This window comes from Heliangelus exortis, chromosome 1, assembly GCF_036169615.1.
Source record: "Heliangelus exortis chromosome 1, bHelExo1.hap1, whole genome shotgun sequence".
NCBI classification, from domain to species: domain Eukaryota; kingdom Metazoa; phylum Chordata; class Aves; order Apodiformes; family Trochilidae; genus Heliangelus; species Heliangelus exortis.
Genome location: NC_092422.1, coordinates 129,663,726 through 129,691,441, shown reverse-complemented (window position 1 = coordinate 129,691,441; position 27,716 = coordinate 129,663,726). Strand labels below are relative to the sequence as shown.

The 27,716-nt window shown below is 37.1% G+C and overlaps 1 protein-coding gene across 12 annotated transcripts in view; it reads right to left on the bottom strand.

The window, feature by feature from the left end:
- The window catches only part of PPP1R12A (protein phosphatase 1 regulatory subunit 12A), a 113,639-nt gene that overhangs the window by 67,746 nt on the left and 18,177 nt on the right, over positions 1-27,716 (bottom strand). The window lies entirely within an intron of this gene.

Sequence of the window (27,716 nt, the reverse complement as noted above, 5' to 3'; positions counted from 1 at the left end):
TCAGGAAAACAAGGTAATTACTGTAAGGTCTGATGAGGGAATAAGGTTTATTGTTGGGATATGACAGCAGGACAGAAAGGATTCGAGAGAAAAACAGAAGGTGTTACAGATTTGTAAGCAAACAAACAAACAAATAAACAAACAATCTAAATAAATGAATTCAAGCAGAGCTCAGCAAAACCAACAAATATTATTTCCTCAGGTAATTTTTTTCTGGTTTTTCTGAGAAGCCATTTACAATCCCCACTGCAATCCTGTTTTCCAGTACAAAGTGGTTTCCTTTCTAGAGCTCCTGGGCCCTGACTCCATCCCAGGCCCAGCTCACTCACTTGAGTGGATACTACAATTCAATAAATAGCTACACCATGAAATAGAATTGTGACAAAGAAATGGGGAGCATTTTGGAAAACAATACCATAAAGTGGTTTTAATTATAATGTAGTCAAGACCAAAGAGCATGGAAGGGGACATTAGTTTGCATTTCAACACCCCCCTGATGCTTTCTTCAGCAGCATACTCTATCCCACCATAGATCTTTTAACAGGCTATTAATCACTGCTCTTTATCAACTACCTTGAGTATCAATCTAACATACTGCCAAGATATGATCTCTTAACTATCAAGCAAACAGTGCTGCCCAGATGCAAAACTACTACTGCTCTCCAGATCTGCATCCTGATTGGCTTCTATTTTGCCTTTCTTCTCTGTGTTGAAGTATTTTTTCTCACAGGGTGCTCTGAGTTTTCTTGCCAACTTCCATACTGCTGCCCTTAAAAGGGCAGAGCAACAGAGAGAAAAGTCCCTCTCCATTTCAGCATAGCAAGGACTCAAAACAGCCAGACCCCACAAGACTGGTATTAAGTTTTTAGCTTAATAAATCAACAATACTACTACATAACCAGAAGGCTGAAATGAGAACTTTTACTGCTGGGTTCCTAAGTCCTTCTAGAGCATGATGCATCTAATTAAATGCATTAAGTATGAACTTTAGACTTCAGAATAATTCTACAGCAATAAAGATTTTAAATTATATATTGATTTATTCTGGAAAAAAAAAAATAATCAGATTTTCTTATTTAAGCAACTGTGCCTTCCAAGATGAATGCTGAAGCCTTCTTCCATTCTGCACTGCTCTGAAAACAGCTACACCATGAGTGAAATGTCTTGCTGTCCTGTATAACCAGCCCAACAAAACCAGCAAGAAATTATCCCTCTGTGACCCCATCTGCTTTAGTTAAGTATGGACTTAGGGCTTTGTTTAGAATGTAACACAGAACTGTTATAACAATGAGTCTCATCTGGACTTGTTCATCCATAAACTTGCAGCTAGATTGCAACTAGACAGCAGTACACTGGTTGCATTATTTGTTTTTCAACTGAAAACAAAAACCACATTCTTGAGTGAAAACTCTCAAATAGTCCTGCATTTCCAGGTATTCTTGAAAATTCCCTTCCTGAAGTATTCTTTGAACTACCTTTTAGTTATAAACATTCCTAAAATCAGCAATGCTTTCAATAAAATAATTTATGAACATACTCCAACAAAAAGGACTACAAATTCCTCAAGCATATTTTCTTCAATGTCTTCCATTTATCACGTCTGTGCAAGGCATTTTGTTATTTAAGTGAAAAGGAGGAAAACAAATTCAATAAACACATATGTTTACATTCAGCAGAAACATTAACATAACTATATTTCACACATGCCATATATTCAGTATTTCTGGACATTCAATTTGCCTGACCATTGGTACTATGTATAGAATAATAATCTCTAATTTATTTTAAGGAAAATAAATTTGTATTTAAAAAATTTGAAATTGCCTAAGCACTTTTAATTTTTTTCAATAGCCTACATATTCATATGTCTCAAAAAACCCTCCAAAATTCATAATCTGTGAAAAAAAAGGATATCTTAAAATTGATCAGCACTATTAAAAATACAAACCAGACCACCTGGTTGTGACAGAAGCCAACACAGACCAGACCATTTTTCAAGTATACTTAGGAAAAATTGGCAAGACATACTCAAAACTACTGTTGCTAAGTGAATCAAAAGCTTACATATGCAGTACATTAAAAGACATATGAGTAAGTGGCTAAAAATATTTGACCAAATTTGGACAGTTTTCTGTACCATACATGGCAAGAACCAGGAGAGCTCAAACTTCTCATGTATTATCAGAGACTGCATATTCATGACAAGCAAAGATAAACAGTCTGTGAGCTTATATATATTAGGGCGATAGAAGAGTTTAAAAGGATTTACTTCCATATGCATTACTAGTGATCACATTTTTAAGGATGAACCTTTTAAGTTCCTTATAACTGCTTATACAACCTGAACAACTGTCATAACAATTTCATTATGGAACAAGAGGAGCCACAAAAGCTGAAGTTGATAAAATATAGACAGTTGTATAATTTTAAACATCTGAGCTTCCTTTAACAATGATTACTTAAAAACAAGCCTCATACCTGAAACATTTTATAAGATACCCACTGTGGCCTTCAAGAAAGTTATTACCTATCTTGAGGTGAAAAAAAAAGCAAATGTAATTGATTCTATGGCTAAAGAATTCTATATCATATACCCTATTTCTCCTTGTCCTCTTTTTCCCCTTAAGAGCACCAAAAAGTAGCTGACTGACTACCTCACTCTCAACACTGTCCATAGGCGAGACACCCCTGACTATCACCTTAAGCCAGAAAGCCATTGTTAGAAACAATTTTTAGAAAAGAAATTTTATCTCCATGTTTTTCCATTTCTACTCTGTCATTGCATTACCTTTGTAGTCACTTCTAAAAGCAGTTATTTATCAAGTGCTAGAAGTGCCTCTGCTGTTGAAGACTGACATCTCAACCCCAAAACGGAAAGCTTGTCAGAACAGCATCAATTTAAAGAAACAGCCTGTGAAAAGTCTGCCCTTCTAGGCCGCAGTATGAAAGCTTTTAACAAAAGAAAAACCAGTGTAACTGCAAGATGTAAATAATAAGAGTTCCACTGATGTTACAGTGAATCAAAGATAAACTGCCATGATGACTTCTGCCCCAGTCTCTGCTCAGAGACTTCCACATCTGCTACAGGATGTGGAATCCTATTAATTCCAGGATTAATAATCTTATTTCTTGTCATTCACCTCCCTTTCCCCAGTCTCTCCCTAGACTAGAACACCAGCTACCACTTCCTGAAACAACAGGTTGTCTTAAAACTCTTTCAAAGTGTTTGCTCACCCACCAAATCTGCAGGGCACACACATCAGCCAGCTCCTGTCCAAGTAGAAAAGCACAGCAGCTCATGCTCAAGCTTTTTTTTCACCCCACGCTCTGTCTTTCAAGCTCATTCCCAGCCTCCACAAACTGGCAGAAAGGCAGCAGTTTTGTATGAAACCCTCATTACCCTACTAAATTTCATGGAAATTAGCCAACAGGCCACAAACAGAACAGCTGGACAGTGCAACCATATAATCCCTGTTTCCTTTGGGACCTATTTTAGAAACTTGATTATTTGCAAGGGGGTTTCTTGATACCTGCTGAACATGTTAGTTTAACTGTATCCACCATGAGTTCTTATCCCATTGCAGGTGGCATGTGATCTACCTGTCTCTCCTCTTACTCTCAGGTGTTAAACACATAGGTGAAGGGGTAGATCTAAGTTAGTAACCTTAAAACCAGATAGCTTTAGAAGAGATACCTGGAGTGCTCAATCCCTCAATGAGTAACCACATAAAGCATTCAGTAGAAAGTACTCCTCCCCAAAACACAGGAAAAACAAGTAAAAAAAAAAAAAAAATTCTAAAGACAGATTAAAACATACATTTACTGCTACCTAATTAGTATCCTGATCTATTACACAAATTAATGTACTTTGCCTTTAGTAGCAGAAAAGAAACATTGTATATTTTATTTCTGTCAATACATTTCATTTTTCCTTAGTACTGAGAGCAGTCAAAAATATGGACATGAAATAAAACATTATACTCAAAGGGATAAAATTAACTAATTCCTGCAGGATTGCTGGACAAAGGAGAAAGAGCTCATGCAGTGGCCTGGACTACAGTTTTGTTTATTCCTTCCTTAGCTTTATCTCATAAACCAAACCCAGAGTCCAATGGAGATTATCAGGACGTTATAATTTTTGTTAACATACCCCAGAATCAAATTAAAAGAGGGCATCCACACCTAGCAGCAAAGCTAGTTAAAAACAGTTCCTGTTCTCTTCACCCTGGGTTGCTTTTTACTTCTGCCATCACATACTCTTGCCAACGTACTTTGCTGAACTGGATCTGAAGTGGACCAAAAATACATCAGAATTTAATATTAAAAAATAAGTAAGGGTAACAATATACTACTACCTTTATCTGATTAAAGAATTCTTTGCTTTGGTTATATTATGGGTTGGTTTGGTTTTTCTTTTACATTCTGAGAAGATGCCTGGGTCTGAAATTCATCTTCATGTGGCAATTCCACTAACAGAGAAACCAAGTTCTGTTTTACTGTGAAATTTCACCCCCTACAAACTGTCTTAATCCTTCTTGTTTCAAACTGACACTTGTCAAAGTTCAACTCCTCAATTTGCTGCCACTTCTACAGCTCTCATGGTTAGATTCACAGCACATGAGCTTAATTTCTCGTTTGTACAGACTTCCTAAGGAAACTGTATTACTCATTCTGTCTACCTGGCTGTACTACTCCCTCCCTCAGCAATTTCAACTGACACTGAGACAGGAACAGATGTCGCGGAGAATTAAATTCACTACTTGTCATGAAAAGGTGGTTTAAGGATGAGTCCTCAAACAATGTTGCCTCAGAGTAGGGCACCCCGTGAACTCTGCAATTACCACTTCTACCCGCCAGTGAGCTCAGCACCACCAGATAAGCCTCTTGCAGTCCCAATCTGCAATGTTTTTTGCTCTCATGAGGAAGGGTTTTGCTAGGACAGAGGACACTACAATTCACTAGTCACACTGGGTATGAGCATCCTTCCATTCACATTCACACTCCTTGGGGAAAAAAAACCCAAAAATTTACATATTGCAATCTTTAATTACTTCTTCAATAACTAATTGAGAATATATAAAAAAATAAATCAGTGAAAAGATCTAAAGCAAGCTTGAGCAACGCCTACAGCTTTTTGCAGGTAACATAATTATGCTGTGGATTAATTAAGAACGAAGTACAAACAAGTGAAGTGACAGGAAGGCGTATGAAATGAAATCATAACCCATATCTAACTTTAGTGCAACAGATTCCAAGTAACCTGCCAGTTAAAGCCACTAGAACAAAAAAAAAGCATTTTTTGCACCTTAAATTTGTTTGCAGGTCATTAAGTTACAGTTATCATACAAAGAATGGCATTTTATGAGTATACTACTAGTAATGACAATGCTATAAGACTGACTATTTGGGAACACTTCCAAGATACAGGGTAATAAGAATGACCAACAAATTAGGTCATGAAATATTAGTGATTATTGCACTTACTATGTAGGGAACCACCATAAAAACACATATTCCCTACATTTTTTTAAATGCAGTACATAGAGAATGGAAAGGCAGCTGTTGATGTTCACATTTACAGTAAGGAACAGGATAGTTTTGCTGTTGTATCAGAACATCAGGCACTGATCTAGTATTACAGATGACAACTACTGCTCAAGTACTAAATTAACTATAATCTTCACAGCGTTCATTTAGCCAACACACAAGTCATAGCTCATATTTTTCAGAGAGCTGGGGTAATACCAGATAATCATCTCTGCCTACTAACAAAATAAAGTTTTAGGATTAAATATTTTACTTTTTTTGCATATGTTTACTATTAAAAATGACATGGTTTACCTTGCAAATATTCTTGATAAACTACTAATATGACCCTTTTTCTACACTAGTGCTATTCTGTTGAACTTGTTTGTAAATAATATGTGCATGGAGTATGCTATTTTCAGTTAATTATAGCCTATTATTTAAAATCCTGCACTGTTGTTAAATACAAAACTTTCTAAATTATGGTTTCCATATCCAATGATTTAAATTCACAAATCACTTAAAGAGCTTCTCATTGCTTCTGCAAGCTCTGGCCATTTCAAGTTTGTTGCTCGGATTCCTCTCACCTGCATATATGAGTCAATCTTAGCACAAATTTCAAGTCCAAACTCTTTCTCCCACTGCAGGGTAGCAACTTCTCTTCAGACCAACTCCTTGGAAATGTTTCGCTTCCAAGTGTAGGAAATGGGAATCCTTTTAGACACTTGCAAAAGCAGGTGGGCATGACATTCCCCCCCAAATAGAAAACACTACTGGAGGCTGATGCAACATTTCATGTCCATTCAAGTCTCACAGGGAAGGCATGCAGAGACTTTTTAAACCAAGCATCCATTAAGCATCATTACTTAATTTGAATGCTGCAGAGTTGTCAAACATTGACAAAAATTGACAAATCATTCCAGAACTCACCAGCCATTAGTTCCACTTCATGTAAACACCTTCTTACACGCACGAGTATATCTCAATATAAGTTCACTTAGATTTTATTTTACCTTTATTTATTTAGGTAGATGAAACCAGGAGCTACATGAAACAGTTTAGCTCAAATATTCAGGAAGAACGTAACTTCATTTTTATACTACGATTTTGCCTTGTTTTCTCTGTTATAGTGAACTGCTAAATTAATTACATGCACTTAAGTTTTCCTAGTTAGTACTTTGCAGCTAAACCTGTAAATTTAATTAAGGGCACAATTAATGAAAAACACTAAAATCTGTTGTGACTGATAAAATCTATGTGTTTATGAAATTGATTTCACAGGACTTCCCACTTTTTAAACACTAATGAATGCTTAACCATAGTTCTTAATCAGGACTGTAATGGAATACTTATATTTAAGTGGTTTTAGCGTGTTTCAAGTAGAGAAAGGATTACTCTTGTCATCTAACCTCCTGCTGAGATAAATAAGGAGAAGAGGAAAGTGGGCTGTAACATGTTATTTACTAAAACCAGATATGCTACCATTCTTGTCAACAATCCCAGTAGTGGATCAAGGCTCCCCCTGACAGACATTATATGGACCAAACAATCCAGTCCAATAACTGCTGTTCTGCTCTTACTGAAAAAAAACTAAACCAAAACCACAAACAACCCAACTATACCAGGCTTTCTAGTATTATGTATAAATCTTAATTCAAATAAATAAGTGTAGTTTTAGTGGTGAGCAAATCTGTACTCAAGAACATATGAAATTACCACACTAATACTGATCTCAAAACTACCATGCTAAATGTTTAATATTGAAATAAATGAACACTGGTAAAGTTCAATACTAAGAAAAATCTCAGGAAGTAACAAAAAAATACCTGGAAAAAGCCTGACAGAAGAAAAACCAAAAAAACCCAACCAATCAACCATAACCACAAGCAAACCTGAAAAGAGGAGATGAAACAGAAAAACATGCTGGCCCTTACAAAATTATTTTAGAAGACATCAACTCAAATAGCAAAGACAAACCTACTGATATTGTAACTGTTCCACTTGCCTGAAGAACTCTTTTTGCTCCTGGCTCATCAAGATTCTGACATGAAGTTGTTGAAGCACAAGGGACTGCATGAAGTAACCCTGGCCTAAACTTCAGACAACCCAGACTCTCCTTTAAATTCATTATATTAAGCATCTGAGAAACAACATCTGCTACTTCCTTCTGGTTTCTTTCAATTTAAAAACAAAACTAGTGCATTCTGGGAACAACAGAACTTGTTTTAAATGTAGATTCAGGCATCTTAGTCAGCTTTATAACCACACTGCAGGTCAAAGAGCCATGAGTTTACTGACTGAAATGGAGAACTGAAGATCTGAGTGACAGTATGGTATGACAGATAGTACAATGTACAAATTCACAAGTTGTAACCCCTGAAGGCTTAGGCAGGTTGGTATGTACAAATTATGTGTGACAGATTCTCATTTTAGCTACCTGCTGAAACCTATGCCATTTCTTCAGCAGCACCAAATCTGTGAATTTGTGAGTTAAATTCAGAACTAAATTTCTGACTCATTCATTTTATACGTGGCTTGCTCTGCTGGCCTGTGCCTTGGCAGGTAGCTTTCCGAGACAATTCCAAGAGTTGAGGCTGATGTACCATACTCAGTAGGACGCAGACATACAAACCTCCACATCCAACTCCTGACGAGTACAGAAGCAATCTTTATTCCTTAAAACAAACGGTTTTTAGGAATAAATACCATTTTTATACTGTAAAATACAGTGCCATTACGCAGCTTTGCTTTCGTTAAGAATTTATTGTTGTAATTTCAGCAGACAGTGATTAGTTGACATGGACACACTATGTATAAATATTAAATCTGAGAAGAAGGCAGTGTCGTATCGTATATGTATTTCTGTCACCACCAAATGTAAGAATGTCAATCATATTTCAAATATTTAAATGTTTTCATGAGTAAACAACCTGCTTTCAGCACTTGTGCAGCTAAACAGATGATGTACCAAACCAGCTTTTAAAATAGCTAGCATATTGATACCCTCTGATACACATTCTTAAACAAATAAAACATCTAGCAAAATAAAAAAGGCATCAAGAAAACTTATAAAAATAATCTGTTTACATACACAAACAGGTTTGCTCACTTTTATGTTCCTTGGATTTAATTTTAACCACATGTGTCAAGTTTCCCTTTTCTCTGCTTTTGACTATCACCTCTACACAGCTCAGATTTCTTCAGAGGAAAACTGCACTGCTTGGAAGAAAGCAAACCTGACCACATCTATTAGCACTCCATTGCGAACTGTTACGGGCACATTAGTGACCTGCTCATCAACTGACCAGTAATATTCTACTTCCACAGGATCTCGGGGAAGTTCTCACTGCTTTCTAATTTTAGCCAAATGAAGTGGCAATGTTGAGTCGAACAGAATCACAGAATGTTTAATGGAAGAGACCTCCAAGATCATCCAGTCCAACCTTTGACCAACACCATAATCTAACTACTGAACCATGTCCCCAAGGACCAGGTCCAAAAGCCTTTTAAATGACTCCACCACTGTCCTGGGCAGGCCATTCCAATGCCTGAAAACCCTCTCTGTGAAAAAATGTTTCCTAACATCCAGCCTAACCCTCTCCTGGCACAGCTTCCATCCATTCCCTCCAGTCCTATCACAGTCACTATGGAGATGAGGCCATTTCCCTCCAACCTCCCTTCAGGTAGTTGAAGAGAGCTCTAAGGTCTCCTCTCAGCCTCCTCTTCTCCACACTGAACACCCCCAGCTCCCTCAGCCTCTCCTCACAGGACTTGTGCTCCAGGCCCTTCATGAGCCTCAGTGCCCTTCTCTGGACACGCTCCAGCACTTCTCTGTCCCTCCCATAGTGAGGTGCCCAGAACTGAACACAGGACTCAGGATGGGGCCTCACCAGAGCTGAGTACAGAGGGATGATCACCTCCCTATTCCTGCTGGCCACTGAGTTCCTAATACAAGCCAGGATGCCACTGGCCTTCTTGGCCACCTGTGCACACTGCAGACTCATATTAAGTCCATTATCAACCAAAGGTCCCTTTCCAGCTTACAGCTCTCTAACCACAGTTCCCCAGGTCTGTAGCTTACCATGGGGTTCTTATGACCCAGGTGCAAGACCTGGCACTTGGCCTTGTTAAACCTCACACAATTATCCTCGGCCCATTGGCCCAACCTGTCTGAGTCCTGCTGTAAGGCTTCCCTACTCTCCAGCAGATCCACACAGACACCCAGTTTGGTGTCATTTGCAAATTTACTGAGGGTACACTCAATGCCCTCATCCAAATCATTAATGAAGATACTAAAGAGAAGAGGTCCCAGCACTGAACCCTGGGGACACCACTTGTGACCATTTGCCAGCCAGATTTAGTTCCATTCACTATCACTCTTTCAGCCCAACCATCCAGCTGATTTTTTATCCAGTGCAAGGTATATTTATCCAAGCCAAGTGCCGTAAGCTTCGGAAGAGGAATGCTGTGAGAGAGTGTCAAAAGCTTTGCTAAAGCTTTTACCTTTATCCCCTCTTACCTTTAGGGAGGGAAAAATATACATGCCGATAGAACATACTAAACTGAACAAGGCAGACATTCTCTGCACTCACTGCTACACATTACTGGTGACAGGAAAAAGCTTCTGTAACAGAGGAAACAGAGCCTACAGGTACAAAAAGGCAGTAAGACACTGAAGTTTGCAACTACACACCTATGAATGCTGCATTTGATTAGAACTTGCCATATGCAGTTTTCTCCTCATCATTACAAAGTATACTAGAAGTAAAAGCATATTTTTTAGGAAGCTGATTAGATCACTATTATCTGGGCCTTTTCCCTCCCTAAGGAGGGAAGTCTGTGTCAGTAAACAGCTAATTTGTTTATTCCATTTAACATAATAGAATAAAAATACATGTGAAGTATGAACGATACGTCAGATTTATATGCATTTTATGTGCAAAAAAATATATAATCATGTTGTACCAGGACGGAAACAAGAATTAAATTAGAATTAAAAGCGGTATTTTGAATCACTTCAACATTAATCAAATTATCTTAAATATGGTAAATATATAACTTTATCAAATCTGCATTTTATACACAAAATCAACTGAAAAAAAGGTAGTTCTCCATATGAACAGAAAACTTAACTATTTGTTTATCATAATTTTACTTTTTTAAGGGAAAAAATATGGTTAACCCTACTTGCTGATCCTAGATTGTGAAAAGAAAAGCTATCCTTCTTTAGTATAAATCCAAGCGTATTTTTCAATTCATGATCAAACTTACAATTCACTGAGTTGAGTAGATAAATTAGCAAGCATCTTCATTTCCTCAAAAATGCTACTGAGTCGCAAAGCTGAAATAGGTTGCAAACAAGCAGGTTCAGGGGGAAAGCAAAGTATTCAGGCAGTCTCCAAATTTTTAGCAGAAAACTAAGACTTATCTGAAAACTAATTAAATAGTTCAAATAACTCAAACTATTTAAACAATGAAATAATAAAAGCACATATTAGCCAAACTTGTTACAGTAAATATTACAGTTACTCTTTCTTAAAAAGGTGTATTTTAATACAGATTTTGTCTGTTCAAACAGTAACAAGACAAGAAAGCTGCAGCTTCCAGTCCCTGCAGGAGTCAGGCAACACCTTTGCCAGGTGTATCAGAATTCATACCTCAACGCTTCTCATGGCAGCTCAAGCTCTGAAGCAGAGCACCAGTTATGTTGATAAACCTCCAGGATAATCCTGCTAGCATTTTAAACACCTTAAGACAACACAGTATGCTTTGCATTCATCACTAATGTATAAACATTTTAATTTTACTTTTTAACAGAAAAAAATATGTAGCAGCTCTCCTATTTCCTTCTTAGAAAAGAATGGTATATGGTATATACATATATAAATAACTATGTTAAAATAGCTCAATTAATGTCTGACTTAAGAAACATTATTAGCAGAAAACCTAAATGCAGTAGGAACTTCTTTGTTTTCTGATCTCTCAAAAGTCTGAAGAAATTATTCAGTGGAGCACATAAGGTAGAGACAATGCTAAATATTCAGCATCAGGTAATTTCCATATATATTTTCATATTTCTACACTGTACATAAACACCGAGCAACCCATCTGACAACCTGTCCAATGCCTTTTTTCTCATTTAATCTGCATTAGGAAATATCACTGTGATGCCCAAAAGCTAAGGTACCTGCAGCAGACAAAGGTCACCAAGATGCAAAAAAATCCTCTGCAAGAATAAGATCAACTCAGACTACACCTAAAGCCAAAATTTGAGTGAGACTAGGCACTTCAGGAACCCCTTCGAAGTCAAGTAAGGGTGTTCTCATGCTGTGTCCTTACTAAATTTAATAAACAATCTTCTAAAATAACTTCCATGAAATACATTGCCATGTTTTAGTGCAGTAACAAAACTGTTTGTACAAACAAATACAGAGATTAAAATCAAATGCACTAGAAGCCTCTGTCAAGTATAAAGAATAAATAAAAGGAGTATTCAACACCAAAAGTCCTCTCTCGCCAAGGCGAGCTATGCAGCTGCTCATCTACACAGATAAGGTTTGCAACTTCTAAAAAAGGCGGTTTTGCCAGAGTGTAACTTAATGCTCCATTTCCAATAGGCTGCCCACAGCAGGCAACTTGCTGAGCAAACCCTGGCTGGCTGGAAGCACAAAGCAGCCCGAGCTCACTCCCATCTGCTTCCCCTGCAGCAATCCCACTCCCACCTCCAACAAAATGTTTTGACTCTACCCCAAGTTTTCACCTGCAGGAGAAAACAACCATGAGGATTTCTTTAACAGGCATGTCTTAACAGTTTATCTCCAGCCAGAAACATAAAACCAACATCCACTTGGTGAACTTTTTCTCTCCCCAAAGAGCGTGACAGAAGTACCAGCTTTGACACCGGTTTCCCTCTGGTCTATCTAAACAGGAAATACTTGGTACAGTTGTCCCATTAGAAACTCATTAGGGCAGATTAAATAAGAATTACGTAAGAAACTGCAAGTAATCACAAGTTCATAGGGAATTTCTTACATCCCAATTACTTTGCAAAATGTACAGGAAGAAAACAGCCAAGAAGTAAAATGATCTACGTTTACATAGCCTCACCTGCAGCACTATATACCAATATATACACACAATGCAAGGCATTTTAAAAGCACCGGTTTTGTAGCCTTTTTTTCAATTTTTTTTTTTTTTAATTGGTTGGTTGGTGGTTTTTTTGTTTGTTTTTTTTGTTTGTTTGTTCTGCTATTCTACAAAGCAATTTGATTAGGAAGTTACCATAGCACAGGGATAAAGCAAAGGAATGGCAGCAATTATTAATAAAATCTTTAACAAATAAAACTGAAAATCAATATAAATCAGGATTGTAAAAATGGGTATAAATAGTATAAACTTTAAGTAACAGAGAGTAGAAATCTGGGAAGAAAAGCTATGACAATCAATGAGAAAACACAGCCAGCAGATGCAGAAATACTAAACCATTTCTTAAATTCATTAAGAATGGGAACAACTCCTAGCAATTATATAGAGTGTGTATATATATGTGTGTGTATATATATATATATATTAATGAATAATATAGGAGACAGAGAATTTGCCAATTCACTATTTAACTCAGTAAATCTTGGTAATACAAATCACAAGCGTGCTTAGTCAGCTCTCTAACCACTATTCAAGAAACTAAGGCACCTTCAAGTTTGTCAATATTTTATTAACAAATCTTAAAATACCTGGAAAATAGCAGAGGCCTATTAAGAGTGTACCAGTGCTGCAAAGTAATTAACACAGAACTGTAAATAATTACCTTGTCAGCTATATTGGATCAAATAGATAAAAAAACCCCACAAAAAATTTCCATGTGACAGGTATCAAGATAACTGAGGCTCATCGGGAAGGAAACATCGTACCAATGCAGTTATAATGCTTCCAAGGTTTGCATAGGTTCAGTAACAGATTAGGTATTAGGAAGAAATTCTTTTCTGGGGGGGTGGTAAGACATTGGAACAGTTTTCCCAGGGAAGTTGTGGATGCCCCCACCCTGGAAGTGTTCTAGGCCAGCCTGGATGGAGCTTTGAGCAACCTGGTCTAGTGGAGATGCCCCAGGCAGGGGGATTGGAACTGGATGACCTTCCTTTAGGGTCCCATCCAACCATTACTCCATGATTCTATGATTCTAAAAGGGCAAGGATACAGCTCTATTCTCCCCATCCTCTAGAGAGCCTTTGGTCCTCACAAACCAAGTTATCGCTGTGTAAAAGTAAACTTGTAGTCCAGAAACCTCTGCATTTTCCATTTCTCTGTAAACTTCTGAAGGGCAATTTTATCCAAGCAAGCAACAGGAAAATATTGTACCTAGATGAGCAATTTTAACCCAGAACATGCATGCCAAAATCAATACAGCACTCATGTCATCTCTCTTTTGCCAGAGCACAAGGAATTAATACATTCTTACACATACCACAGCAGTTAATCTTTAGCTTCTCAGTCTTGCATGACAGATTTTGGAAGCTTAAACATTGGTTTCAGTGTGAAAAGACACTAAACAAATTTGCCAGAAAACCAAAATATTTCCTAAAAAAGGTTAAGCACTTATGCTTACTAGTTCATCAGCAGTGTCACTTGGCAGGAAGCATTTACTTGAGCCAAATAAGACATTGACATAATTCTTCCACTGTCCCTAGGAGCACATAATAGCACTTTTAAGAAGTTAGCAGGAGATACCCTTGATAAAGTTCTTGCAGTCAAATGCTGAGAAAAACACACATTTTGAGAAAGTATTCTAACTGAGCTTATAGGATCTTCTTCCCATGCTACACTTATTATAGGTAGATGTATGAAAATGATAACCACTTTGAAATAATTAGACCCTCACCTGAAAATTCTGCATTAGAATCTCTGACATTCATATGATAACAATGTTTCAAAGCACTCACAAATACGATCCTTACTGGTCAATATGCATTCTGTGTTTTATGATGAGTTTTAAGCAATATTCTGTTTTCTGTAGAAGGCAATGTTACAAAACAAGAAAACTTTAACTCCTTTGAGATAACATAAGCTAATCACTCACAGCATGATTCTACAGGAGCTCACTGTTGACAAACAGGGAGTCCCCATTGTCCCTCCTCATCCTCAACTGCAAACTCCCCAAAGCCTTTGTCAGCATCTCCATTAGCCAATTTAACTCACCAGCAAGGCAGAAATAACCCTTTCTCCCTCTCCACCCATTGAAATAAATAAGCCAATAAAGGGAGGGAAAGAAAAGAGCACGGTAGTAGAGGAAAGAGTACACTCGTTCCAGGCAGGCACTGCCTTAGCCACACCTGGAGCTGCAGCCACTTCTGACTTTCCTTTTTGGAAAAGATTTCTGGAGAAAGGAGTAAAAGCCTACATTTCTAATTATGCAGTAAAACTCATCTGTGTTGCCTTCTAACTTTTGACAGACTGTAGACACTTTTGAAATGCACCAAGACAGAACACATGCTGGCAGTGCCTTGACCAGGACTCAGTCTGCTTGAAAGAACAGCAGGAACCCAAAAGTCTGTTATTTACCTGACCTTAACACTACACACATCACGATGAAATTAAGCATATATTTTTTTAAAGTTTGCCTCTTGTACATCAGGCTGCTATTTAAAGGTGATTATTATCAAAGAGTACAAAAATGAAAGCCTAATTGAAAAGCACACTGAATTCAAGGTCAGTCATAACAATGTGACTGACATTACTGACTTCATTTTCCCCACAAATACATCAGAACAAGTAGTAAAGAAGGTGGAAAAAAAACCCACAAAAAATGAAACTGACTTGACTGGATTTCCATGGAGGAAGTATACACACTGACTAAATATTGGGTAAGTCTACGAGCTACAGAGTTTTGGCAGGTACCCATCCAGTGGGCCTGGGAGGGACAGAGCAGCAGCAAGGACAGGGGTTGAGTTTGACAGGGAGGAGTTTCTAGTTTGCCCATTTAATAGAATTCCAGATTGGAAGGGACCTCAAGGTCCAACCTTTCGAGGAAGAAAATGGACAATAGCCCATCTGGCTTTCTCTACTACTCAGCCATCCACTATTCACGCTGCAAACTGAAAGCTCTTGCAAAACAAAGTGTTTTTAAAACTGGCTCTCAGTTTATTTTCATTGCAGATCTAACTAACTGTCTGGCTAGGGGCTATGCTCTAAATACCTTGAAGTTCATAGCAAGAAGCTGCCTCCCTGTTCAATAGAAAAGAGAAACCCACTACCTTATACACCAGAAGACTACCTTTGTTGCCTTGAGCTTGCTTTTTCTTTTCTATGATGCACACCCTCTATAAGGTTTCCTGGAGGGGAAAGCAGTTCGACCAGCTTCATTTACACTATTAAATTAGTCAAAACATGCTTAAGCTTTATGCTTCATAATGACTCTACTTTTGTATTAAATATTCATTTATACACAGACCTATATAATATAAGCAATAGCAAGGCTGAACAGCCAAATATTCAAGGACTAGGAATTCCACGCTTTAATTAATACTGCCTGAGCCAAAGCAACTGGTTCCACAAACATAAAACCTGTACACAATCCTATATGATTTCTATTTCCCTGTGGCAAAGGAACTTGTTTCATCCAATCTATGGAATTACTAGTGCTTTCATTATGTGCAGCCATTATGGACTTCTCTTCACTGTTCAGTGTCTGGCCTGTATTACTCAAATCTTGTTCCAAACAGGACTCATTTTCTCATGGGCTCTCCCACCTATCAGTATCTACCACCATTTTGGTACGTAAACAGGATTTTCATAAAATCTTGACAATGGAAGTTAGTATTTTACAGGTGCTGAACAGAAAAAAACCACGTTGACATAAACCGTATCCCCTGAATTAACTATACAATTTGAAACACCATGGAACTGAGGTTTTAGGACATACACCATTTTGTATCTCTAAATAAAAGCCTCTTTTCATTACCCTAACAGCCACAAGAGCAAATTGTTTCTACAGATTTCCCTTCAGTCTCCTACTCCCTAATACTATTTTCTCATTTTTCCTCCACTTATAAAGCAGAAGTCCCACAAGCAACAGTATCTCTTACCAGATGACCTAAACTATCCAAAGAGCAAATCCTCTTTGCAGGCCTATGATCTAGGTATGATGACACAATACAGTATTAAAAGATTGAATGTGAGTTAAGTCCAAGTACACATTTCACAGGCAACATTAAATACCTGATATGCAATACAACAACACTCAGCTTTTATTATTTCAGTATTCCCAGTATCAACCTTTTTTCCCTTTTTCACATTATTTAATTTTCCTAACTCAGTTTCATCCTGACAGTCAGCCCACACCTGACAGCTTGCTTTTTGCCTCCACTCTTCTGACTCACTCCTACATCCCTACTCTATTTTTGCATTTTACAGCTTCCTCCTCTGTGCTAGCAGAGACAGAGGTCACAGCAGAGATAATACTAACCCATCTCTAAATGAATTCTAGAAGACCACAACAACATGACATCTGTACTTCTTCCATGATCTGAATTACCACATTAAAGATTAACTTAAATATATCACTCTACATTACTGCAGTTTTTCTTTAGATCTTGGCAAATTCTGCTGGGTATCAGCTTTTCTCTGAAGCACTCTTCTCTTCTGGTCAATCTGAAAATGTTTGGAGAAAGAAGTTGTTCTGAAAAATCCTAGCACCTTCCATAATGCCAGAATATTCATAACATTCAGGATCCATCCAAGAAGACTTTCTCTTTGCTTCTCCCAATCTAATCAAATATATGCATAATTAAAAAAAAATTCATCTTGCTTTACAGCTCTTAGCTGAAAATAGTAAAATCACAGCCATTGTACAGATCCATGGTTTTGATCCAAGATATGAACCATCTTCCAGAAAAAAGAACTCAATAGGCCAGAACACTTCAGCCTAGAACAGAATTACTTTGACGACCATATAATAAAAAAACCTACAAAATGATAAATAATATGGAGATAGTAAATGGGAATCAGATGCTCACCCTTTCTGCTATATGAGGAGTTGAAGTCACTATAGGAAGCTAGTTAAGCACTGAAACCAAAAGACAAAGACACAAAAGCTGCTTTTCTGACAGTTGACTGGAATGCCCCATATCAGCAGAAGCTGAGATGATATTATTGAGCTCACAGTAGACTGGCCTTTCCTTTTTACATGAATCAGGCACTGGAGCTACATGATAAATCAAAAGAGTCCTGAGGGCCTCAGGCCGGCCAGATATAGATAAAACCCCCCCTCACTACATGGCAAAGGAATACTGTAGCATTTTTACTGCATACTGCTCTCATCACAGTAGGTGAGTGGCAAAGTGCTTTTTTCTTTTCTGTAATAGAAATTTTCTTTGTGTTTTTCATTAGTATGCTAAATAAAGGTAGTGACATTCTTGTGTTCTTTATTTATCATATTCCTCATGAAACAGGACTCCACATATCTGAATAAAGAGATATGACTAAGTTTAAAACTCTAGCCTCTCATTCAGGAGGGCTTTTTAAACTATAGTATTATAAGTTACCACTAGGAGAATTACAGTAAAGCTTATGTGCATCCTAATGCTTGAGAGTAAATACAGGGTAGCTTACTTCACCGAAAACAGTCATTTTCAATGACTGGTGCTACCGTACTCAGATGCTCTTTCCAGAAGAACCTGAACAAGATCTCTCTGAAGCAATCCCTTAATATGCAAGCCTCAACAGGCACTTATTTAAACTGCTACCATCTCTTCAAGCAGTTAATAAACAGGTCAAACAGAAAAAAAAGCATGATGGATTCTGCCGACTAAACTTGGTTAACAGCTATGGAATTATCACCAGTTTACAACAAGCTTGGGTAAAGGCTCAACAGCTTATCTGATGGCTAAAGTTCATTATACAATAAAGCTGTATTATCAATGGGTTACTATTCTTTATTAAACTATCATTAAATCTTCAACACAAAGAATTTCTTCTACGAGATACATAAGCTCTTGACACATTTTTAGTTTTAATAATTAGCTACTGTGCTATTGAAGGAGGCCAAGAAAGAGGGTATTATAGACAAACCTAAGCCAGCTAGACTTTTTTGTTTTTGTTGTTGTTGGATGGCTGCCTTCATGTCACTGAAACACTACAAAGCAAGTTTACCATATAAGGCACTGGGATTCCCATGGAAAATGATTACACGAATCAGATCCATGCAGTCTTTTTAGTTTTTATATTCCAGTTAATATGAACATTTGCAGTACATTTTAAAAAGACACATTGTAAGATTTAAGTCTTACGTATATATTACCAGCTTTGCCTTAACTGAATTCATCTAAGTAGCCTTCCAGAAGAATCTACAGCTTAACATTCAACCAAGTATTTCTTTATGTAATATTACAGCAGATCAATTTCAAAACTGCAGGCAGAATTCAGAAACACTACGTCCTCGATTTTGGTGCAAATGAAACAAACCAAAAAATCCAAATTCACAATTCAGGGGTCTGACAGCAAACGAATCTCCCTGCCAGCTGCTGGCTGCAGAGTGCATTTATCAGATACAGCAACTTGCTGCATGGAAAGATTATTTGTAGACCAGATTCCAACGAGAATAGCTCTAAGGAGCAAGGGCTTATAAGGAGATGGTAATACACAGTCTACAGAGAAAGGGCAGAGAGAACTGGAGAAAGGACAATTCTTGAAGAGGCGGGGGTGAGAAATAAAGGACTGCAGGGCTTACACTTTGTAAAGGGCAGGGGAGCTTTTGAAATGCTGGAAGGAAAACACTGTCAGTCTCAAAGAAGGGGCAAGAAAGAAATATGCAGGCTTTAGAGTTATACAGACAAATAAAGGAATACAAAAAAAATCTCAGACAGAGGTATGCGCCAGCACAAAGGCAGCATCTTTCTAGCTCTAGGATTCATTTTTCAAAGGAATCAAGCAGTTAAATGCTTGGAAGCAACACTTCTAACACTATCAAAATCATTAGAGAACTCTAGCATTCCTTTTATATCCTACATTCCCCTACTATTTGCATTTATTAAGACCTTAATTAATTTAGTTTTAGGTATGAATTTCACAACATATCAATGCTTAATGAGATATGTTTGCACAGTTCAGTCAACACTGGGCTTCCTTTGTAAACAGGTACCAAGACCTCTCAGCATTCTGTATGGACTACCTGGCCTGTTAAATTAACGAGGACATTTGCACCTGCTTTAGCTGGGACTGGAATGAAATTCTTTAATCAACACAGTCTCTTGACTCAAAAGGACAAAAAACGTGTTTGTGTTTCAATAGTACCTACTACTCCTTCCAACAAATTCCAGCTGCTGCCATATCTAGTTGACTTCTTGCACTTCAGAGAATATACTCCATCTAACAAAGACACTAACCACTGTATTAATATTAAAAATACACCTCAGCAATTTTTGAAAGCATCTCTACTTCCTCATTATTGTAAGCACTGGTTACCAACAGCCTGTATGACACAGGCTCATTTAACATGATGCTCTGAGTTGTGATCTTCAGTACAGGATTCTCCATCAAAAAATTTCCCTCCCCTAACAAAGAAGTAACATTTTACATTGTTGCTATTCTGCCCATCCTGGGAGTAAGGTATGTCCAGTCAAATAATGAGTGATAACAGATAGTATCAGTCACCAAAAATTCTATCCATTAAATACTCAAAATTTAACTACTTCATCCACTGCATACAACTTTTCCTATTCATCTATAATAGCTGTTTTGAGATTCCTTCTGACACAGCTGCTTACAAACTGAATGATGTCACCAGTCTATGAGTCTAAACAGTCACATCAAACAATCTCTAAAATGACAGGTAGTGAGATCAACTCCATATATCCTCCATAAAAATACAGATGTTTTCAAGAAGTCATTTTCATTATATTGTCTAAAAAAGCACCTGAGTTTTTCCTGCAAGCACACTGGAAAAATTATATTCATGATCAATGCATACAGCACCTAGTCTAATGCCTAACTGGCCATCACATCACTATCCCCACATATAAAAATTCCTGTATCCAAAACCAAGTCAACTTCAAAGATTTTTTTTAAGGATTTTACATTTCACAGGTTTGCTCTGATTTTTTTTTTTTTTTAATTTCCTGAGAAAAAGAGGAAGACCAGGTACCACTTCAGTGTTTGAACTGAAGTTAATATGTAATCATTAACTGGCATTTTCATTTGAGACAACAGTCAAAGACAGGATTCCTGTTTGGAAAAGCAAAACCACTTACAGAAGGATGCGCCTTCTATTCTGAATGCAATACTGACTTGTATTTGTAACAATAACCAAAATAAAAGTCCATTCACAACATTAATCACGGACTTCCAACGCTAAAAGAACACATGAGGTTTTCTCCTCATGTATTCTTCAAATGAACTGATTCAGAACAGGATGGGCTGGCAAAATAGGCAGTTCAGAGAGTCCTCAAGATTTGGAATATAACATAAAAGCAGTAAGCCTCAGAAATGTGTCTTCTTTCTGGGAATGGCTAGTTTGGGCATCCAAAAAAACAACTCTTCAAGCTCTAAATGCATGGGGCAGGTGGGATACACATCTTTGAGTGGTTTCAGATACAGTACGATTTCACCTTATAAATCACCTAAGATTTAATACTTATGGATGGCATTATGGTCATCTAAGCATTAAGCTTCAAAAAGGACTAAAAATGTACTGCATTCTCTTCTCACAAGATATTTATCTTTACAACCTATCAGGAGGGATCTTTCCACAGTCATTTAATATAAAACGATGGCTCTTCACCAGAACAGAATGTTGCGTTAATAGAAAAAAATTTTTTTAAACTATATACCTACAGATCTCCTGAAGATGTCCTGTCTATTCCAGTTGAGGTGCAAGTTTACTATCAAAAGTCTCAAATCAGTAAACCCAGACATCCCAGAGTTTCTAATTTTCCAGAGTTTCCCCCCACACCCTGATGGACTTGAAGATTTTGCCCATAACTAAAGAGGACTTAACCATATACCATGATTTCTCATGGTTTCACACTTACCAAGTTCAGTTCAACATCACAATCTAATTATCAGGAAACAAAGATCACTCTGGACCAACAATGACAGAAAAATGAACCCACAGAAAAGGGCCAGAGCCCTACAAATTTTACATCTCAACTTTGCCTCATACATGATTTTTTTTTAAGGAGCGCAGTGTTTAAGTCTTAAAGCTCATAATCACCAAGTTTTATATAGTGAATAGTACTGGCAATTACATCACTTTAAAAACAAAAAGTAGAGAAAGATGTACTATGTAACCAAACAGGACACATAGTAAGTTTTATTACCGAAATTAAATACATATGTGACCACAATAAAAATAAAACACAAAAAGAGGACATACGACAACTGCATTTGTGTGTAAGATAAAATTTCATCCTCTTCTTAAATTTGCCCTCAGTGCTAACCACCTTTAAAACCTATGTGCTATGGTGGGAATCAAGAGTCATCTCTATTAAGGTTTGGAATTCACTTGGCTCACACTCCCCCATATTAGAAAGATCCCTTAAGAAGCTGTAAAACATTTAGGTTTATGTGATTCTATGCTCAGAGGAGAGCTGAGACTCCAGTTCTCAAGATCTTATCACTGGGTTTTCCTAAGCTGGAATTTAATGGACTGCTCAATTAGTTCTTATACTGGTATTTTAGAAATTATTGCTCTCCAACTGCAAGCTCATCTACCACATGACTTGCCAAGTGGATAAATAAAACTTCTCTGCGCAAGTGTGAATGAGCATGGGAATGTACAGGAGCTGTCAACAAGTAAATACCTGTTTAAGGGGGCATTTAGCTTATAATAATGACAGCAGTGTAGTTTAGAGGATCTACATCTCTATCTAACATAAATGGACATTTAGTTCAGAAAAAGTATCATTATACCAAGCTACTTCAGATAGCCTCACAGTAGCTACTACTACATTTCTGCTTGGCAGGGTATCAGTTTGCTAACAGCATGTTTTATATGACCTTGGAGTCAAAAAACCACATACATGGACTCTCCTTAGAAGAAATGTCTGAGGAAGTATATTCCTTCAATTCCTATGGGCATAGAGATCACCCCTGTGGCAGCTGAGATGATGACCTTTCATTTGGAAGGGCTGTATTCAGTACTGAGAAGCTTCTAGAATCCACAAAGACTGGACTCTAGTAGATCTCATCTACTGCACTAAATATAAACATTAGGTTAATACTGAAGCAACAGAGCATTATACACACTGCTGGCTTTAGGAATGGCACAGAAAATACCTACTGCTCTGCTGAGGACTGTCTTGTGAGACCAAATTAGGTTAGACAAAAACCGCAGCACAACTGTAGCATGCTGCAGTCATATGAATACCATAAGGATATTGAAGTCCTCTGCAAGGGAAATGAGATGGCAGGTGAGATTTTGCCTTTCCAAGGTAGCATGGCCAACAGAGTGCTTTCTTCCCATAGAAATAACTTAGGTCTGAGAGAACAGGTTGCTAGAACAGACAGGTGCTTTGCACTTGAATATCCTAAGCTGATGCTACACAGTCACTCTGGATGTTCTTACTCAGTCACTATCAGTCATTAGCATATAATTTTTAAATAAGTTTATATCTTGCCCCTTCCTCATTCTCCTCCTGCTGCATGGGAACTGTGAGAAGAGAACATAATTCTCAACAAAATTCAGCTCAGCAATCTTTATGATAACTTAAGAAAAGAATGGAAATACAGGACAAAACAAAAGCGTACACCCTTTTTACTTTCATGTACATTTGAGTGACAAGTGAGAACTCTTAAACCTTGTAAGGTCACAAAGACTACCAAGCACTCTTCTTTCAAAACCTACAAACAGCTGACCTTGATCACACGCTGAGGCAGTGCTCATCCTTCATCTTATCACTAAATTGCATCTCAACTGTGGAGGACATTGTGAAAGAAGATGATGTTGCAGATTGCAACAGTTGCCTTCTGAGGTCATTTTTAAGAAACATTCAGCTCCAGACTAGTTGAATCCAAATCCAACTCAGTAACTTTCTGTCTAAGAAGCTTCCAGTAACTTTGCAATTGTTCCTTTTATCTTCACACGACAGCATATGGTTGATAGATTCGTTAATAAAACAGCATATGTATATATTTGAATTCATATCTATAGAGATGATAAGTTTCAGAATAAAAGGTTTTCTTAAGATGGTTGCAAGAATCATTTCTCTCAGTCCCCCTGAAAAGCAACAGGACACAAGCGACACCTGAAAAAACACACTTAGGAACAGATACAGTTATTATCCAAGTAGAAGAAACCACTGTTTTATCTCAAACTCAAAGCTTGCTCATAAGAAGATGGCAAGCAAAAACAGTGGTGAGAGAGAGAGGGAAGACACTCACACCACTTTGCTGATCTAGAGGCTTGTGCTTAGCCACACTATTCCAAAAGCAGCGTATATAATTATTCAGCAGACCAGAAAAAAGTATTTTGATACTGTCTGCAGTAAAACAGGTTTAGGTATCACCATAGATGGTTGCTTTTGCTAAGCAATTTATTAACTAAAACAGATGCAAACTGCATGCTTAGATAAGAGTTGTTTATTGCTCTGGATTTATGGAAAACAATGCCTTTGCAAACTACAAAGCTGCATTAAAGTTAGCTATAGTTTTGGACAATCCAGAATGACTTTAAATACGAGTATTGACAAAAAGATGCTTTAAGTCTATCAAAGAAAGTGCTGTAGAGTTTGTCTCAGCTGGAAAATCCTTATGGATAATTCTACTAAAGCTGTGGAACTCACAGGAGTTTAAGTTTTTCCAGGTGTCTAAGTTCTCGACTCTGAGCCCTGTAGAACTGTATAAAATTTTGTAAATAAATTAACTATTTCTCAGACATGCACTGATAACTGAGGTTTTCGGACTGAGGTGTCATAAGTGGATTAATAGTGTTCTTAAAAGAATTATGAGTAGTATTTTGTTAAGCATTTAACAAGTGTAGTCTGAGCCACTTTAGTCACAAATAAGAAAACAAACAAAAAGATTAATTGTATTTATTTTCCTACAGTTTTAAATCACTTAATTGAGGTGATTGTGTTATCATTATCTCTAAGTGAGACTAGCAAATGTTAAGACTAAATTTGGCCAATGCCTACAAACCTAACCTAAAGACCTTGTTCATAACTTCCCCATTCTTACTTGGAAAACTATTGCTATCTAGGGAAGAGGGCTAAAAATGCCTGTGCCTCAAGCCACCAACTATGTAACAGAGACATTTTTCATGCAGGACTCAGTATCATTAAAGATCATATATGGAAAGGGAAAAGGAGGGTATCACTGGAAATTATCACCTTGAAAAAGTGATTAAGAAATTGAAGAATAAGCTGTGTTTCATTTCTACTTCCTCTTGGATAACCAGGTAACAATTTGCATGGAGTACATTTAGATGTCGTAAAACCAGGGGTTAGCTCCTCCCATGTTCCAGGAATCCATAGGGAATATTGACATAGCTTAAGAAGTGTCTATAAAATAAATGTCTATCCAAACACAACAGGTATTACAACACAAGTTCCAGGAATTTTTTTGGTAGTACCTGCTTAGGGTCTATCAATGCAGTACAACATCAGAGAATGACTAGGTAACTCAAGCAGAATATTCTAGTTCTTCATTGTAGCTTGGGTAAAGGTACAGTAAGAACAGCTTGAATTAGACAGGAATCTAATGAAAGGACTTTATTGTTAACTTGATTAATACCAGTCTAGTCTTTACAAGAGACATCTATGAACTAGGCTAATTCATAACTATGAAGTAATGAACCCCTAATTGCAGCAATCTTCCCAATTAATGCTTAATATTTAAAATTAGCCTGTACTCAAGATCTTGAATTGAAGATAGATCTAAATGAAGGTTAATTATGGAATTGCAATACATGACTTTTCTTGCTCTTGAGGAAATGGCTTATTCCTTTCATTTGAAATTTATTTGAGCCACATCTCAGAACTCTCTTACACAGACACAGAACTGAAGAAGATGAACAGCTGATGGCTCTCATGTCATGATCAATCTCCTTATTAATCCAGTGAGGTATTCACTTATTGGCACATCCAGCAGAACACGAGCAAACTGGTACCTCCTTTTCAGGCAATATTCTAAACTGCACAATATGAGTTACCTCAGTTAAACTGTGCTTTAATGTCAGATGACTGCACTTGTGTTAGCTTATGGTTCTTGAAATAATGTAATCAACCAAACCTAGAATAGCAAGCATAAAATCTCTTTGGCAAAATTGGGACATTTTAGGAAAAAATTACAGATGAACACTATGACTGAAGCACCCATGTAAACTGGAAAAAAAGCAGTATCTTCAAAAATAGACTGATCTTCAACCTCGTCTATGAAGTGCTTAAACTTCTCTTCCAAGGACTACTGTTTGCCTTTTAGCTAATTTCTGTTCTCAACTTGTACTGAGTAATTTTTTCCATTACTGTAAGCTACTTTGTTTTTATTGGATGTTTTTGACATAAGCATGTTCAGAACATCACAACTTTAAGGATATAGTTAAAACAAGATAAAATTTGCTGAAAATAACAATTAAGATCAGCTTGAAGCAAGAAGTATGGCCCATTTACTTAAAAAAAAAACCCCAAAACAAACCTGTACAATGATCAAAGACCAAAATATAAATGCAAAAAATTCCTTCTTTATCAAGTAGCAAATAGCAACAGGTTTTTCACCTTTCAGATGGATGTTGGGGACCCAATATATATATTTTTGTTACCAGGGACTTTCATTTATACCGTCACAGTTTCAATCTCTTCAGGATCTTGGCTTTAAATGAACAAAAATTTAAGAATGTTAAGAGATCCTCTGCTTTGACGCATTACAAAGTCTCTGAACAGCAAGACTGTGCATTTGTTTAACAGGTATTGCACTAAAGACATGCATACACAGAAAAAAACCTTACAGCTTACAGGATTGGATAATTCCACATATTTGATACCATTCCAGTTTTCAAAGAAAAAAAAAAAAAAAAAAAAAAAGCCCTTTAAAAGCTGGAGTAAAACTGCCCTAAAGAAGTTGGAATTATTCCTACCCAACTAGTCAAATAAATTTATCTGGTAAGGAAGCAAAAACCAAAAAACCCAAAAACTGAGCAGCACAAGAACAACAGACAACTTTACTTTTTTATTCCAGTATTACTACTGTGCCCCTCGACTTCTAGGTACAGATACAAACAGAGTAAAACCTACCTTTGACAGAACAGCATAAGCAAAAAATTTTCCATCGACAAGAAACTGACACTAAAAATGCAAGCTAGCATAAATTTGTGTTTGATTGTATTCTTCCACTCCAAACCTCATATTCACCTTCCACAATGATGCATTATAGAGCACAAATTATATCTTCAGAGGTCTGTATATAGCATATCTAAAGGAAGTCACAGTTTCATTAGGAATCTCTGCTGGGTCTGTGCGTCACGCAGATTACGGGATAGGAGCTTCTGAATCGTACAGTAACAAGATAACTCCCCATATGATGGTAACACCTGGGACACAGACCAGGATCTCCAGAAGCATCTACATCCAACATCGGCAGTGCAATTCAAGTTTTCTGGAAAAATTTTCTGTTTGATAGCAAAAAAATCTCCCTGAGTGTAGCAAAAACAGGAGTGTCCAAAATTGAAAGGAAAAAAGAAATCCAAAATAAATAGATGAGCATTAGTTACCATGCCACCAGAAGTTCTGAATCCCACAAACTACATTGATGAAGAACCATCCTAGGTATCTAAATTTCTACATTCAATTCTAAGACTTGCCATTTTAAGTAGACAACTTACACCATACTTTCATTTTTAAAATACCGTTCTGATTTTTCCATCAAGCCAGTGCCCTCACCTCGCTTCTTTCTCACTCTTCACACATTTGACACATTGTTAAAAAAGTAAAAAGCCACTCTCAGGTATATACTACTGCAATATTTAGAAAGGTACTGCAATATTTAATCCTGTATAAGTATTTAAGTTAAGAACTGCATTTCACATCACTGTTTTGTTCTAACAAAACTTGCTGCTCTCTTTTCACATCAGATCTTTTGTAGTCAGTATACTATTGCTATTCTTCCTCTCCACTCTCCTCTTCCTCCTGCCCTTAAGGAACCAAGACCATTTAAGATGAGCACAACTCCTGTCCAGAGTAACTTTACAGCAGATGGGAAGATTTTAACAC